At 40.8% G+C, this 14,348-nt stretch overlaps 1 long non-coding RNA gene across 1 annotated transcript in view; it reads left to right on the top strand.

Moving 5' to 3' along the window:
- The window catches only part of LOC122492208, a 33,972-nt gene extending 20,070 nt beyond the window's left edge, over positions 1 to 13,902 (top strand). The window contains exon 2 of the long non-coding RNA XR_006299576.1: positions 13,638 to 13,902. This is a non-coding gene — a long non-coding RNA (uncharacterized LOC122492208). The remainder of the gene's footprint in view (positions 1 to 13,637) is intronic.
- The last annotated feature ends 446 nt before the right edge of the window (positions 13,903 to 14,348 follow it).

Below are 14,348 nucleotides of genomic sequence, written 5' to 3'. Positions count from 1 at the left end.
GGGTTCATTGCATTTCCATATGAATTTTAGAATCACTTGTCAAATACAAGTGAAAAGAGCAGCTGGAATTTTAAAAGGAATTATTTGAATCTGAGATCAATTTAGGGAGTAAAGGGTAAAAGTGAGATGTTTTTATTTATTTAGATCTTTAATTTTCTTCAAAGATACTTTGTAATTTGTAGTGTTCAAGTACTGAGTTTCTCTTATTAAGTTAATTTTAAGTATTTTATTTTTTAATTAAGTTGTTTATGAAATTGTTTTCTTGTTTTCCTTTTGAGATTGTTTATTGGTGAAGTATAGAAATACAATTGATTTTTGTATATTAGTCTTGTATCCTGCAACGTTGCATCCTACTAACTAGTATTAATTTTTTTTTAATGTTTCTTTATTTTTGAGAGAGAGAGAAAGGGAGAGAGAGAGAGAGAGAGAGAGAGAGAGAGAGAGTGAAAAAGACCTAGTGGGGGAGGGGCAGAGAGAAAGAGGGAGACAGAGAATCCAAAGCAAGCTCCGTGCTCTCAGTGCAAAGCCCTACGTGGGCTCAAACTCATGAACCCTGAGACCATGACCTGAGCTGAAGTCAGACACTCAATAAAATGAGCCACCCAAGCACCCCTAGTATAATCCTAATAGGTTTACTGTAGATTTTGCAAGATTTTCAATATACAAGGTCATGTTATCTGTGACTATCGATACTTTTACTTCCTCAATTTCAATATGGATGTCTCTTATTTCTTTTGGTTGCCTAATTGCCTTGGTTAGAACTTTATACAATTTTGGGGCACCTGGGTGGCTCAGTCAGTTGAGCATCTGACTTCAGCTCAGATCATGATCTCATGATTAGTGAGCTCCAGCCCTGCATCAAACTCTCTCTCTCAAAAATAAGTAAAATTTAAAAAACAAAAAACTTCCTATACAATTTTGACTAAAAATTGTAAGAGTAGACTTCCTTATCTTTTCCTGATCTAAGGATGAAATAATTCAGTGTGTCACCATTGAGTGTAATATTAGATATTAGCTGTGAATCTTTCTTAGATGTTCTTTTTTTTTAATGTTTATTTATTTTTGAGAGAGAGAGAGAGAGAGAGAGAGAGAGAGAGAGAGAGAGAGTGCATGTGCACTCAAATGGGGGATGGGCAGAGAGAGAGGCGGACTGAGGATCCAAAGCAGGCTCCTGGCTGACAGCAGCAAACCTGATGTGGAACTCAAACCCATGAACCATGAAATCATGACCTGAGCTGAAGTCAGACACTCAACCAACTGAGCTACTCAGGTCTTAGATGTTCTTTATCAGGTCTTAGATGTACTTTATCAGGTCAAGGAAATCCTTTTGTATTCCTAGTTTGTGAAGTGTTTTTATTTGAAAAGGGTGTTGGCTTTTGCCCAGTGTTTTTCCTGCATCTATTGAGATTATTATGTGAGTTTTAACTTTAATCTATTAATATTGTATATTACATTGATTGACTTTATATTTGTTAAACCAAATTTGTTAAACCAAACTTTTCATCCTGGGATAAATCCCATTTGCTCATGGTGCATATTCCTTTTTGTGTGTCACTGCATTTGACATACTACTATTCTGTTGGAGATTTTTACATTTACATTCAGTTTTTACATTTACATTCTAGTATTCTTGTAATTATTTTTGTCTGATTCTGGTATCATGGTAATCATATATTTGAGAGTTATTCTTGCTCATATTTTTTGGAGGGTAAAGGATTGGTACTAAAACTTCTTTAAAGGCTTGGTAAAATTCACTTGTGAAGCCATCTGAGCTTGGGCTTTTTTTAAGGAAATTTAAAAAAATTATTAGTTTAATCTCTTGTTATTGGTATAGTAAAATTTTTTTAATATCTTCTTGAGTTTTTGTCTTTTTAGTAATTCGTTCGTTTCATCTAAGTTATCTAACTTGTCATCATGTAAATGTTTATAGTATTCTCATATTCTCTTTTTTATTTTTGAATGGTACACAATGATAACTCCTCTTTTATTCTTGATATTAGTAATTTGAGTCTTTCTTTTTTCTTGTACAGTCTTGGTAATGGTTTGTCAGTTTTGCTGATCTTTTCAAAGAGCCAACTTTTGGTTCCTTTAAAGTTTCTATCATTTTTCTATTATCTATTTGTTTCCTCTCCAACATTTATTATTTCCTTCATTCTGTTTGCTTTTGGTTTCGTTTGCCTTTATTATTATTATTATTTTACTTTATTAAAGTGGAAAATTTATTCCATAAATTTTACTGTCTCGTTTTTTCATTTTCATTAAGGTCAGATTATTTTCTGATTGCTCTTGTGATTTTTTTCTTTTGCCTGTTGTTTATTTAGGAGTGTGTTGCTTACTTCCCACATATTTGAGAATTTACCAATTTTTCTTTTATTATTGATTTCCAGGGTTTTTTTTTAATTTTTGTTAACGTTTATTCATTTTTGAGAGATAGAGAGAGACAGAGCATGAGTAGGGAAGGGGCAGAGAGAGAGAAAGACACAGAATGTGAAGCAGGCTCCAGGCTCTGAGCTGTCAGCACAGAGCCCAACGTGGGGCTCGAAATCACGAACTGCGAAATCATGACCTGAGCCAAAGTCCGACGCTCAACTGACTGAGCCACCCAGGTGCCCCTATTGATTTCCAGTTTTATTACTTGTTATCAGAAAACATTACTCATATGTTTTAAATTCTTTTAAACGTATTGAGGCTTATTTTATGGCCTGACATATGATAATCCTTGAGGAATGTTTCATGTGCACTTGAGAAGAAAGCTTTCGTGGGGCGGAGTGTTCTATAGATTTCTGTCAGGTCTCATTGATTTGTAGCGCTGCTCAAGTCTTCTATTTCCTTGTTAATCTTCTGCCTCGTTACTCTATTTATCATTGAAAGTGAGATATTGAAGTCTCCAATTATAATTGTTAAATTTTCTATTTTTCCCTTCAATTCTGCATTCTGTGGTTCTGTTGTTAACTACATATATGTTTATAAGTATTCTATCTTCCTGAGGGATTGAACCCTTTATCATTATAAAATTTCATTCTTTTTCACTGGTAACAACTTTTGGCTTAAAATCCAGTTTGCCTGATATTAGTATAGCCACAACAGCTCTCTTTTGGGTATTGTTGGCACCGTATGTACTTTTGCATCCTTTTACTTTCCCCCTTTGGTATCTTTCAATCTAGTTGAGTCTTGTTTTTGTATCCATCCTCCCGGTTTGTGCCTTTTGATTGGGATGTGTATTCCATTTGCACTTAGTGCAATTATTGATAAGGTAGGATTTGCATCTACCACTTTATTCGTTGTTTGTCCCCTGCATAAGTGACATGGTTTTTGTTCTCCATTATGGCCTTCTTTTGTGTTAAATAGGTATTTTATAGTATATCATTTTAATTCCCTTGTTTCTTTTACTGTATTTTGGGGCTATTTTTCTTAGAGATTGCCTGGGAATTAAAACTACAGTTAAAACTATCTTGTATGGATTAATACTAACTTGATTTCAATAGTATACAAAACTTTGCTCCAAAATAGCTCCATTCACTCTTCCTTCATTGCACTATTATTGTCAAACACATTACTTCCTTACATATTATAATTCTATCAACAGCTTTGTAATTAGTGCTTCGGCAATTGTCTTTTAAATCAGATAGGAAAATAAAGGAGTTACAAACAAAAGTACATTTATGTTATCTTTTATGTTTACATATGTGTTTACCTTTACTGGTATGCTTTATTTCTTCATATGGATTCAAGTTTCTGCTTAGTGTCCTTTCATTTCAGCCTGAGGGTTCTCTTTAACATTTCTTATAAGGTAGGTTTGCTAATGGTTAATTCTCTCTGTTTTTGTTTATCTAGGAAAGTCTTAATTTCTCCTTCATTCTTTAAAAAAAATTTTTTTTTTAACATTTATTCATTTTGGAGAGACAGGGCACAAGCAGAGAGAGAGGGGGACACAGAATCTGCAGCAGGCTCCAGGCTCTGAGCTGTCAGCACAAAGCCCGACACAGGGCTTGAACTCACAAACCGTGACATCATGACCTGAGCCGAAGTTGGACGCTTAACCAACTAAGCCATGCAGGCACCCCTAATTTCTCCTTCATCCTTAAAGGGTAGTTTTGCTGGATATAGAATTGGTAGATGGGGCACCTGGGTGGCTCAGTCAGTTAAGCGTCTGACTCTTGGTTTTGGCTCAGGACATGACCATGGTTTGTGAGTTCCAGCCCCATGTCGGGGTCTGCGCTGACGATGCTGATCCTGCTGGATTCTCCCTTGCCTTCTCTCTCTGCCCCTCTCCCACTTGCATTCTCTCTGTCTCTCTCTCTCTCTCTCTCTCTCTCTCTCTCTCTCTCTCTCAGAATAAATAAATAAACTTAGAAAAAAAGAATTGGTAGATAATCTTTCTTTTAGCATTTTGAATATATTATCATACTGCCTTTTGGCTTCCATGGTTTCTGATGAGAAGTCAACTGCTAATGTTACTGAAGACCTCTTGTATATGAGTTTCTTCTCTCTTGCTGTTTTTGGATTCTCTCTTTGGCTTTTGACAGTTTAGTTGATGTGTCTGTATGTGAACCTTTTTGAGTTTGTTGTGACTGAAGTTTGTTGCATTATTTTGTGCAGATTAGTGCTTTCATCGAATTTGTGATGTTTTTGCCATATTTTAAAAAATATTCTTTCTGCTCCTTTCTGTTCTCTCCTTCTGAGACTTCAGTTATGTATATTTAGATAACATTGGTATTTTCCCTCAGATCTCTGACACTCTGTTCATCTTTACTCATTTTGAGTCTATCTGGTGATTTTTTCATTTCAGTTGTTCTTTACAACTCCAGAAGTTCTATTTGATTCTTTTTTATAATTTCTATTTCTTTATTGATATTTTATATTTGGTGAAACATCTTTAGTTTCCTTTACTTCTTTGAATATATTTATAATAGTTGGTTTAAAGTCTATCTAGTAAGTTGAACATCTCACCTTCCTCAGGCACAGTTTCTATTGACCGTTTTTCCTGTGTGTGTGTGTGTGTGTGTGTGTGTGTGTGTGTGTGTGTGTTTGGACGACATAATTTTTTGTTGAAAACTGGACACTTTATGTAATAATAACACGGGAGCTCTGGAAACCAGATTCTTCTCTCCCTTCCCAGGGTTTGCGATAGTTCCTGCTGTTCACTGTTGTCACTGCTGCTGTTTGTTCGGTTTCATGACTTTCCTGATCGAATTCTGCAAAATCTGGATTGTGATATGTGGCTTCCAAAGCACCTGCTCCCAAAGTAGCTTAGTAATAAGCAATAATTACTGATTTCCTTGTATTCCTGGATCCAGTAAGTCTCCCAGCTTTTCGTGAGGGCCTTCGTGCATGTGTCAGGGCAGACATTTTCTATGCTGGTCTTAGTCTTCACTTCCTGTTTGTATAGAACCTCAAGCTCGGGGAGAGGTGAGAGTTGCACACTGCCCTGTGCATGCCTGTGACCTGTATATTCCCAAGAACGTGTTGGATCTTTGCAAAACCCCTCGTGGACATCTCATTCCCCAGTTTTTCCTTGTAAGTTTTTCGGTCAGTCTCTTGTTAGCTGCAAGTGACCTCAGGCAGCTTTCATGTTTGTGTATTACCTACCGCTCTTTGTGTATTAAGATATTTTAATACCTTTCTAAACCTCTGATTTCTGAACTAGTATTATCCTCATTTTCAAATGAAGAAACCAAGACCCAGAAAAGTTAAGTCTATACACGTGTCGTCACACTGCTGGTCAGTGATTGCATCAGCATCCAAAACTCTTCAGACTGTCTCCTTCCAAGGCCCAAGGGGATATGGCTGAAAAGTAGTTTGGAGTTAGACACTGGGGGGGTTGAATGCTTTGAATACTGTGTAGTCCAGTCTCCTGGACTGGACCCAGTAGTCGAGAGAATGGTGTTCTAATGGTAGAATTCTTACACCCATTGTAAGGACACCTGTGGTGATACCTCAACACCAGTTGGAAGGTGGAAGAGAATTTTGTCCTTTGGGAAGCAAAAACGCTTTCCCTCTTTCCCACCTTTTACAACAAACTAGTCTTCACCTTCCAGACTTGCACCCCCAGAGGTGACCAACACCTATTTACCCTTTCAGATGTGAAGAAAGTGGATACCTGTGACCCGCACAACCATGGCTCTCTGAACAACATCCCTTTGGGGCTGCGGTTTCCTCCCTGTAAAATACGGGGCTGGGTTAGATGACTCTAAGGTCCCTTCTACCATAACATTATTATATTAATCCTTCAACTCAAAGTCTGACTGAGAATCAAAGTGACACCTGCTGTAGAATGAGAGTATGGGAAGAGCGGGAGAGCACCAGGCAGGAGCGCCCTCTGTGCTCTCTCCCCCTCTCTGCCCTCTGTGTGCTCTCTCCCCCTCTCTGTCACTTCTGCTCAAAATAAAAGATTAGGAAGTGCCCCTCATACAAACATGAGAAATAGAACTCCTGGGACCTTTTGTTTTTACATCATGTCATAGTGAGACAGTTAGCGTTTATTCCCAAGGTCAGTATTCACTGAAACACAGCTAAGTCAAACTTGGAACATGACTCGGCAGTAGACTAATAAACTTCCTATGGAAGTTTTCCACCGGTCAACTAAGCAACTTATAATAGTCGGAGACACTTAAAAGTTCTCGCTGGAGCCTTTTTAAATGTGAAGAAATTAAGTACAGAAATAGCAGGGTAAAGAAATGTACCCAGGAAGTAGCACTTGGGGCCTGGCTGTTAAGTAATGGGGGTAGGGTTTTGGTTTTTAAGCAAACATACCAAAGCCTGCACATGCTCCTGTCTGACTTGAAAGCAACCACCCCAGAGAGAATACAGTCTCAAAACATTTAGGAATGCTTTCAGTGGAACTGTCTTCAGAGGCAGGGAGCACTTTCTTTAACATCCTAGGAGCAGTTCAACCTTAGGTGTTTGAGGATGGGCTTAATTGGTGAAACGAATCACAAATTAGACCAGAGGTTTCCATAGTGACTGAGGAAGATAATCAAGATAGATCATAGTCCTCTGGATTTCTACCTGAGGTGTGATCACATTGTTTTCGGCCTTACTCTGTAAACTCTCTAAATGGGGATGATAGAGTAGAGCCACGCTGCCCACCTCTTTGCTGGTAGGTTGGTATTTATTTCTGATGCTGTTGGCATCAGCCAGGCTCTGGCCGGGCACACGTGGCTTATTCAAAGGGCAAAAGGGCATAAGTGAAGAGGGCTTAGGAGGGTTTTTTTGCAGTGGCATTGGTAGGACAGAGCCTGTTGTGAGCATTGTTCCCCTCTGTTCCAAACAGCGAGGGAGCAGATCTGTTCCACAGTAGAGTAAAAGTGTCTTTTTGTGGACCTCATTGCTGCCCAGGTGTTTGTTCCAGTGACAGATAATCAATCAAGCTATTTCTGTCTGAGGAGAAGATAGGCTTTTTGATAAATGATGTTGGGACAAATAGCCCCTTGGAAAAGTTTAAAAGCGCATCTAATCCTCACATTGAAATAAACTCCAAATGGATCGGAGATCCGAATGCAACTGTGAAACCAAAGAAGTATCCCGTGGTGAATTACTTTATAACCTGGAAGTGAAAAAGGCCTTTCAAAATCCAGGAACAAAATGGGGAAAAGATTGATAACATTTACTACCAAAACAAACAAAACAAAGCACCCTAGTAAGCCAAGTCAAAAGGCAAATGACAAACCAGGAGAGAGCATTTGCAAGTTATCTCACAGATGAGGGCAAGTATACAGAGAACCCTTAAAAATGGAGAAACCCCCAATTGGACAGAAGTATAGACAAGAGTCATGGACAGAGAGAAATGTGAGAAAAGAGAGAAAAAGAAATGTGAGTCGTCCCTTACACGTATGAAATGATGCTCGTGTTCCCTTATAAAAGAGAAAGGCACAGTAAAACTTTCCTGGACCTAAAAGTTTGATGACATCTTCTATTGAGAGGAAAGCACAAAACAGAACAGACCTTATGCAAGGGGATTTGACAAAGTTTAGCAAAATCACATACATATTAACCTTTGACCCAGCAGCCCCACTTTTAGGAAGCTATCCTGAAAGTACACGTCCATAAATTTGCACAAGGTTGTGCAATACAACATTGTCTGCAGTAGCAAAATGCCAGAAATCACCTAAATGTTCACCCACGGGGCAGTGGGCAAATAAACGGCACTACATACACAAATTAGAGACGGGGAAGTCATAAAAATACGAAGGCAAATGTCTATGAACTGAGATAATTTCCAGAATATATTTTTAGCTTTAGCCCATAGCAGTACACAGAGCACGTACTGTATACTTTGTGTTTGAGAATAAAAGGCGGAATAAGAATATACTTACATATGTGCTTCTGTTTTCAAAAAGAAGCAATAAAACTGTTTGCTCTAGGAGGTGGAGAGATGAAGGAAGGGGGAAGGTTGGAAGTGAAACTTCAGTGAGTTTGGCTACCCATTCACACAGTTTGTACTTTGGGATCATGTAAATGTTTTGCATATTTAAAAAATTAAAATGGGGGTACCTGGGTGGCTCAGTCGGTTAAGTATCATTGGACTCTTGATTTGGGCTCAGGTCACGATCTCAAAGTTGGTGGGATCGAGACCTACATCCAGTTCTGCACTGACAGCACGGAGCCTGCTTGGGACTCTCTCCCTCTCTCTCTGGCCTCTCTCTCTCTCTCTCTCTCTCTCTCTCTCTCTCTCTCCCCCCTCTCTCAAAAATAAATAAATAGACTTAAAAATTTTTGGAATAAAAAAGACTAGAATAAATTCCTAAACCAGAAAACAAATTGGAACAAATGAACCTAACTTTATTTTCAATGTGGCAACATAGCTACACAAAGAACAGAATCACTTCAGTGCTCTGATTATACACCCTTTGTGGGATATGGTCCCAAGATAGGTGACTAGAAACAGATCTTAAACTTCAGTCAAAAATTTGTTGTTAAAAAGGCTAAAATTGGGGCGCCTGGGTGGCGCAGTCGGTTAAGCGTCCGACTTCAGCCAGGTCACGATCTCGCGGTCCGGGAGTTCGAGCCCCGCGTCGGGCTCTGGGCTGATGGCTCAGAGCCTGGAGCCTGTTTCCGATTCTGTGTCTCCCTCTCTCTCTGCCCCTCCCCTGTTCATGCTCTGTCTCTCTCTGTCCCAAAAAATAAATAAACGTTGAAAAAAAAAAAAGGCTAAAATTAATAACATAAGAAACAACAGGTGTTGGTGAGGATTTGGAGAAAGCTTCCTGCACTCTTGGTGGGAATGAAAACTGGTGCAGCCACTCTGGAGAACAATATGGAGGTTCCTCAAGAAACCAAAAACAGAACTACCCTACAGCCCAGCAATTGCACCACTAGGTATTTACCCAAAGGATACAAAAATACAGATTTGAAAGGGTACATGTACCCCAATGTTTATAGCAGCATTATCAACAATAGCCAAACTGTGGAAGGAGCCCAAAGGTCCACTGACTGATGAATGGATAAAGAAGATATATATATATATAATGGAATATTACCCAGCCATCAAAAAGATGTAATGACATGGATGGAGCTAGAATGTATTATGTCAAGCAAAGTGAGTCAATCAGAGAAAGACAAATACCATGTGATTTTACTCATATGTGGAATTTAAGAAACAAAATGGATGAACATATTGGAAGTGGAGAAGAGAAGGGAAACAAACCGCAAGAAACTCTTAATGATACAGAACAAACTGAGGCTTGATAGAAGGAGGTGGGTGGGAGATGGGCTAGGTGGGTGCTGGGTATTGAGGAGGGCACTTGTTGTGATGAGCACCAGGTGTTGAATGTAAGTGACGAATCACTGAATTCTACTCCTGAAACCAATATTGCAGTGTATATTAACTAACGAAAATTTAAATTAAAAAAATGTGTTGTTATAGTATGACAATTCTGAACTAGGAGAAAACATATAACTCTGAATTAGGGGGAAATAAATATTATACCCACCAAGACTTTCAGTGTAAGAAAAAAGATGCAAAGCAAATATTAAATCAAAGAAGTTAAAATAAAACACTGTAAGTTTAAATTTGAATTGAGAATGTCCATATGAACTCACCTTCAAAAGTGTATGTCTTTCCTAGATCTGTCCACTGAAAAGGCCAAGATGTAATAATACCCTAGTGTCAGTGAACACATCTTGCCCCCAGATCTTGGTTTCTTTTTTTTTTTTTTTAATGGTTTATTTATTTTTGAGAGAGAGAGAGAGAGAGTGCATGTGAGCAGGAGAGGGGCAGAGAGAGAGAGGGAGACAGAGGATCCCAAGCTGACAGTGCAGAGCCTGATGCGGGGCTGGAACCCACGAACCGGGAGATCATGACCTGAGTGAAAGACGCTTAACCAACTGAGCCACCCAGGTGGCCCTGGAGATCTTGGTTTCTAAATATCATGTCTCACCAACACGAAGAATGTCCTTATTCTTAGGAGATGCATGTTGAAATCTTTAGGAATAAAGTGGCATGAATACAGTTTATTCTCGATGCTTCAGCTGTGTGTATGTGTGTGGTAAGGATCTAATGATTGCACCAAGTAATCCCTTTTCCCGCACTTGGCATAGCTCTGCAGAATTAGCTCCAGCTGCCCACGCTCTCTTCTGGTCGTGGCCTCCATTCTGAAGATGAACCAGAGCCGGAAAAGATGCAGATTACTAAAGTGCATGTCTCTGAGGCTCAGAGACTCTAAAGATGAGAAATACCACGAGTGCTCTAATTTTCTGCTTAAAACTACTTAAATCCTTTCGATTTGAGATATTTAAAATAGATCACACCTGAGTTCAATCTTTCTTTTTAAATGTTTATTTATTTTGAGAGTAAGAGAGAGCCGAAGAGGGGCAGAGAGAGGGACAGAGAGAGGATCCCAAGCAGGCTACACTCTGACAGTGCGTAGTGGGCAGGCACAGGGCTCAGACTCAACGAACCGCGAGGTCATGACCTGAGCCGAAATCGGGAGTCAGACACTTAGCCAACTGAGCCACCCAGGCACCCTGGGACTTCAGTCTTAGTGGTCAAAAGCGTTGATTGAAGTACCATTTCCCAGTGCTTTTTGGTGTCTTTGGCTATGATAGCTGAGCGTTCGCATTCGTAGCCGCTGGCTTTGATGTGGCTCTGATCTTTCCTCAGGAATTGAGAAATGTGGGTTCGTCCTGGGCCTCGATGACTTGCTATGTCATTTGGGGCAAGTCAGAGCACCTTTGGGATCTTTGTTTTCAACGGCCAAAGATGAGGGTCGGACTTGATTTTTTTTTTTTTCCGCAGTAAATTTTTGTGATTTTGAATTTTCTCCAAGTAGGGCAATGTATCTGCAGACATCAGGAGCAGCAAGAGAAAAGAGTAAGGCTTCACTGGGATATGAGGGGCCACCTGGAGTAGTTTAATTTTTCCAGCTAATTTTTTTATATCAATCCTGTATCAGATTCTTTAAACATGTTAAAAGTGGATAAGGGCAACAGATGGTTCCTTACTTACAAGAACAGTATTTTGGTATATGATTTTATTGATAATTATCCTTAATTCCAAAAAATTTTTAAGTTTATTTATTTCAGAGAGAGAGAGAGGGAGACAGAGATACAGAGAGACAGAGAGAGAGGCGAGAACACACACGCGTGTGCATAAGCAGGAGAGGAAGGAGGGACAGACTCCCAAGCAGGCTTCACTCCATCAGCGCAGAGCCCGATGAGGGGCTTGAACTCACGAACTGTGAGATCATGACCTGAGCCGAGATCAAGAGTAGGATGCTTAACTGTGCCAGCCAGGTGCCCCTCCAACAATTTTTTTTTTTTTTTAATCTAGAAGGAAAACAATGGCTTGTGAGTGGTTCCAATCCAACACCTCCCTGTGGCTGCAGCTCGCATGGCTATGCTAGAGCTGGCCGACGATTTGTAACATGCCTCAGGTTTGGGGTGATATACTCCCAAATAACTTATCACGGCAGAACCATTGAGACACAGTAACTCCTCTTGTTCCCTTGTGTGACTGGGGAATTAGACAATCAACCGCGACCATCTAAAAGTCTTGGAATGCAAAATGCACGAAGCATGAAATCCTCTTGAAAACCATTTCATTCTCTTAATTATTCATTAGGTTCCTCAGCGTCTGACAGACCTTCAAGGTCATTATTATGAACGTTAATTATCAATGTAATGTGACCGGGGAAAAGCCGGTTTTAAAAGAGTCCTGTCTGGCAGAATTCTGCAAGTGAAAGAAGTCACCATTTTATTTGGGTGCGCGTGCATCTACTCTGTTGCTGTATGGTGAGAGAATGGGAGTTTTGGAAGCAGACCTTCCAGACTCTTCTGGCTGCCTGGGATAGTCACCCACTCTGTGTAAACTCTCGCGCAGAGGCCTGGAGGGAGAGGGGACATGCCGATCGGGTGGTCGGGGAAAGAGAGAAGATCCGGTGCCAGGCAGGGATGGCAAGTTCTCCATGACCAGGGGGTGATGCTTCCCCCCGAGCCAGCTGGTTTGTTCATGCAGTCAGCGTTGATCGGGTGTCTTCTCTTTACCATGCTTTGCGCTGGCTTGGAAACAGCACCAACGTGGAGTAGGCTGAATGGAGCTGCTTCAAGTCCAGTCTTTCCACACAATTAGCTGAGGGTACACTTCTCACCGTTTCCCCCCATCCCCTCAGAGTTCACCACCGCTACTAAGAGGTACTGTGAAATTTAAGCCCATTGAATATAAATGCGTCTAATGACTGATGCATTTAAGTATTTGTTCTTCCAGCAAATCGTTGTGAAGTGGTTCATTTTGGAGTGACTGTCCAGAAACGTCATTTTCAGGCCTCCTCAGTGTCCTCCTCTCTTTGGCACAGCAAGCACTTCTGTGGCCCCAACTTAGGACAAGTTTAGGCTGAGGACATGCCTCCAAAAACAACTGGTTATGTTGATATGACAAAATAATGCTGGAGAAGTTCTCAGAATGAACTGGGCTGCCATCCAAACAGGCTCATAGTTGACAGTGTTCTGATGTGTTAGATTGTACCTTCTGGAAAAAAACAGGATTGTCTATACAGCATTTTCATCACAAACTGATTCCTCAACTTATTTTAGCTGTGTGGCATTAGCATGTATGTATTAAACGTTAGCGCTGGGAATATACCACAAACACCCAGAAAGGTACAGATGGGAGAAAGCTCTGGAATGTGAGGGTAAGGTGGCTGAATCATCTGATCCTTGGACTTGCTGCACTGTGCTGATTTAAAATGTCAAGTTCAGGGACACCTGGGTGGCTCAGTTGGTTAAGTGGCTGACTCTCAGTTTCAGCTCAGGTCATAATCTCACAGTTTCGAGAGCTCGAGGCCCATCCCGGAGTCTATGCTGATGGTGCGGAGCCTGCTTGGGATTCTCTCTCTATCCCTCTAGCTCTGCCCCCTCCCCCATTCACACCATCTCTGTCTCTCTCAAAACAAATAAATAAACTTAAACATAAATAAATAAATAAATAAATAAATAAATAAATAAAATGTCAAGTTCTTGGTCCCTGCCATTCCAAAGACGGAACCTAATTCCCCTCCCTTGACAATGGGCTGGACATAGAAACTTGCTTCTAATAAATAGAAGGATGCAGAAATGGTGCTGTGACTATGGTGATTAGGTTATTAAAGGGCATCACAGCTTCCTGATTACTCTCTCTGATCCTGTCCTCTTCGGGGAGCCAGCTGCCACGTCACCAGCACAGATACAGAGTCCAATGATGAGGTCCATGTGTGAGGAACTGAGGTATGTCCTACCAGCAGCCACGAGAGAGAGCCACCTAGGGGGGCAGATCCTTCAGCCCTAGGCACACCTTCAGATGACTGCAGCCCCAGCTGACATCTTGACTGCAACCTCAGGAGGGATCTTGAGCCAGAACCACCCAGCTAAGCCACTCCTGCATCGCTGGCTCTCAGAAACTGGTGGATAATAAATATTTTACTGTTTTAAGTTGCTATGTCTGGGGTAATTTGTTAAAGAGGCAACAGGTCCTATAGGCAGATGCCTAACATAGTTGTTGAGAGTAACCTTTCTTACCCCTCCACTGGACGGTGCCATCGTGCGGCCACCCTCATGCACACGCGAATGCACACACCCATGCATGCACCTGTGAAGAAAACTACCCCACCCTGCAGAGGCCCTACAACTCCTGCCCAGTGCACCCTGGGAGGCAGGTCTTTGACCACTGTTTCACACTACGTGCCAAGCAACTGCTCTCTGGGTACCTGTGAGCTAAATATTTTTATCCTTTAACTACACAATTCAAGGGACACCTGGGTGGCTCTGTTGGTTAAGCATCCGACTTCAACTCAGGTCATGATCTCGCGGTTTGTGAGTTCGAGCCCCATGTCGGGCTCTGTGCTGACAGCTCGGAGCCTGGAGCCTGCTTTTGTTTC

This window comes from Prionailurus bengalensis, chromosome C2 (assembly GCF_016509475.1).
Source record: "Prionailurus bengalensis isolate Pbe53 chromosome C2, Fcat_Pben_1.1_paternal_pri, whole genome shotgun sequence".
NCBI classification, from domain to species: Eukaryota; Metazoa; Chordata; class Mammalia; order Carnivora; family Felidae; genus Prionailurus; species Prionailurus bengalensis.
The sequence above is the reverse complement of the archived record's forward strand: the minus strand, read 5'-3'. Positions and strand labels throughout refer to the sequence as shown.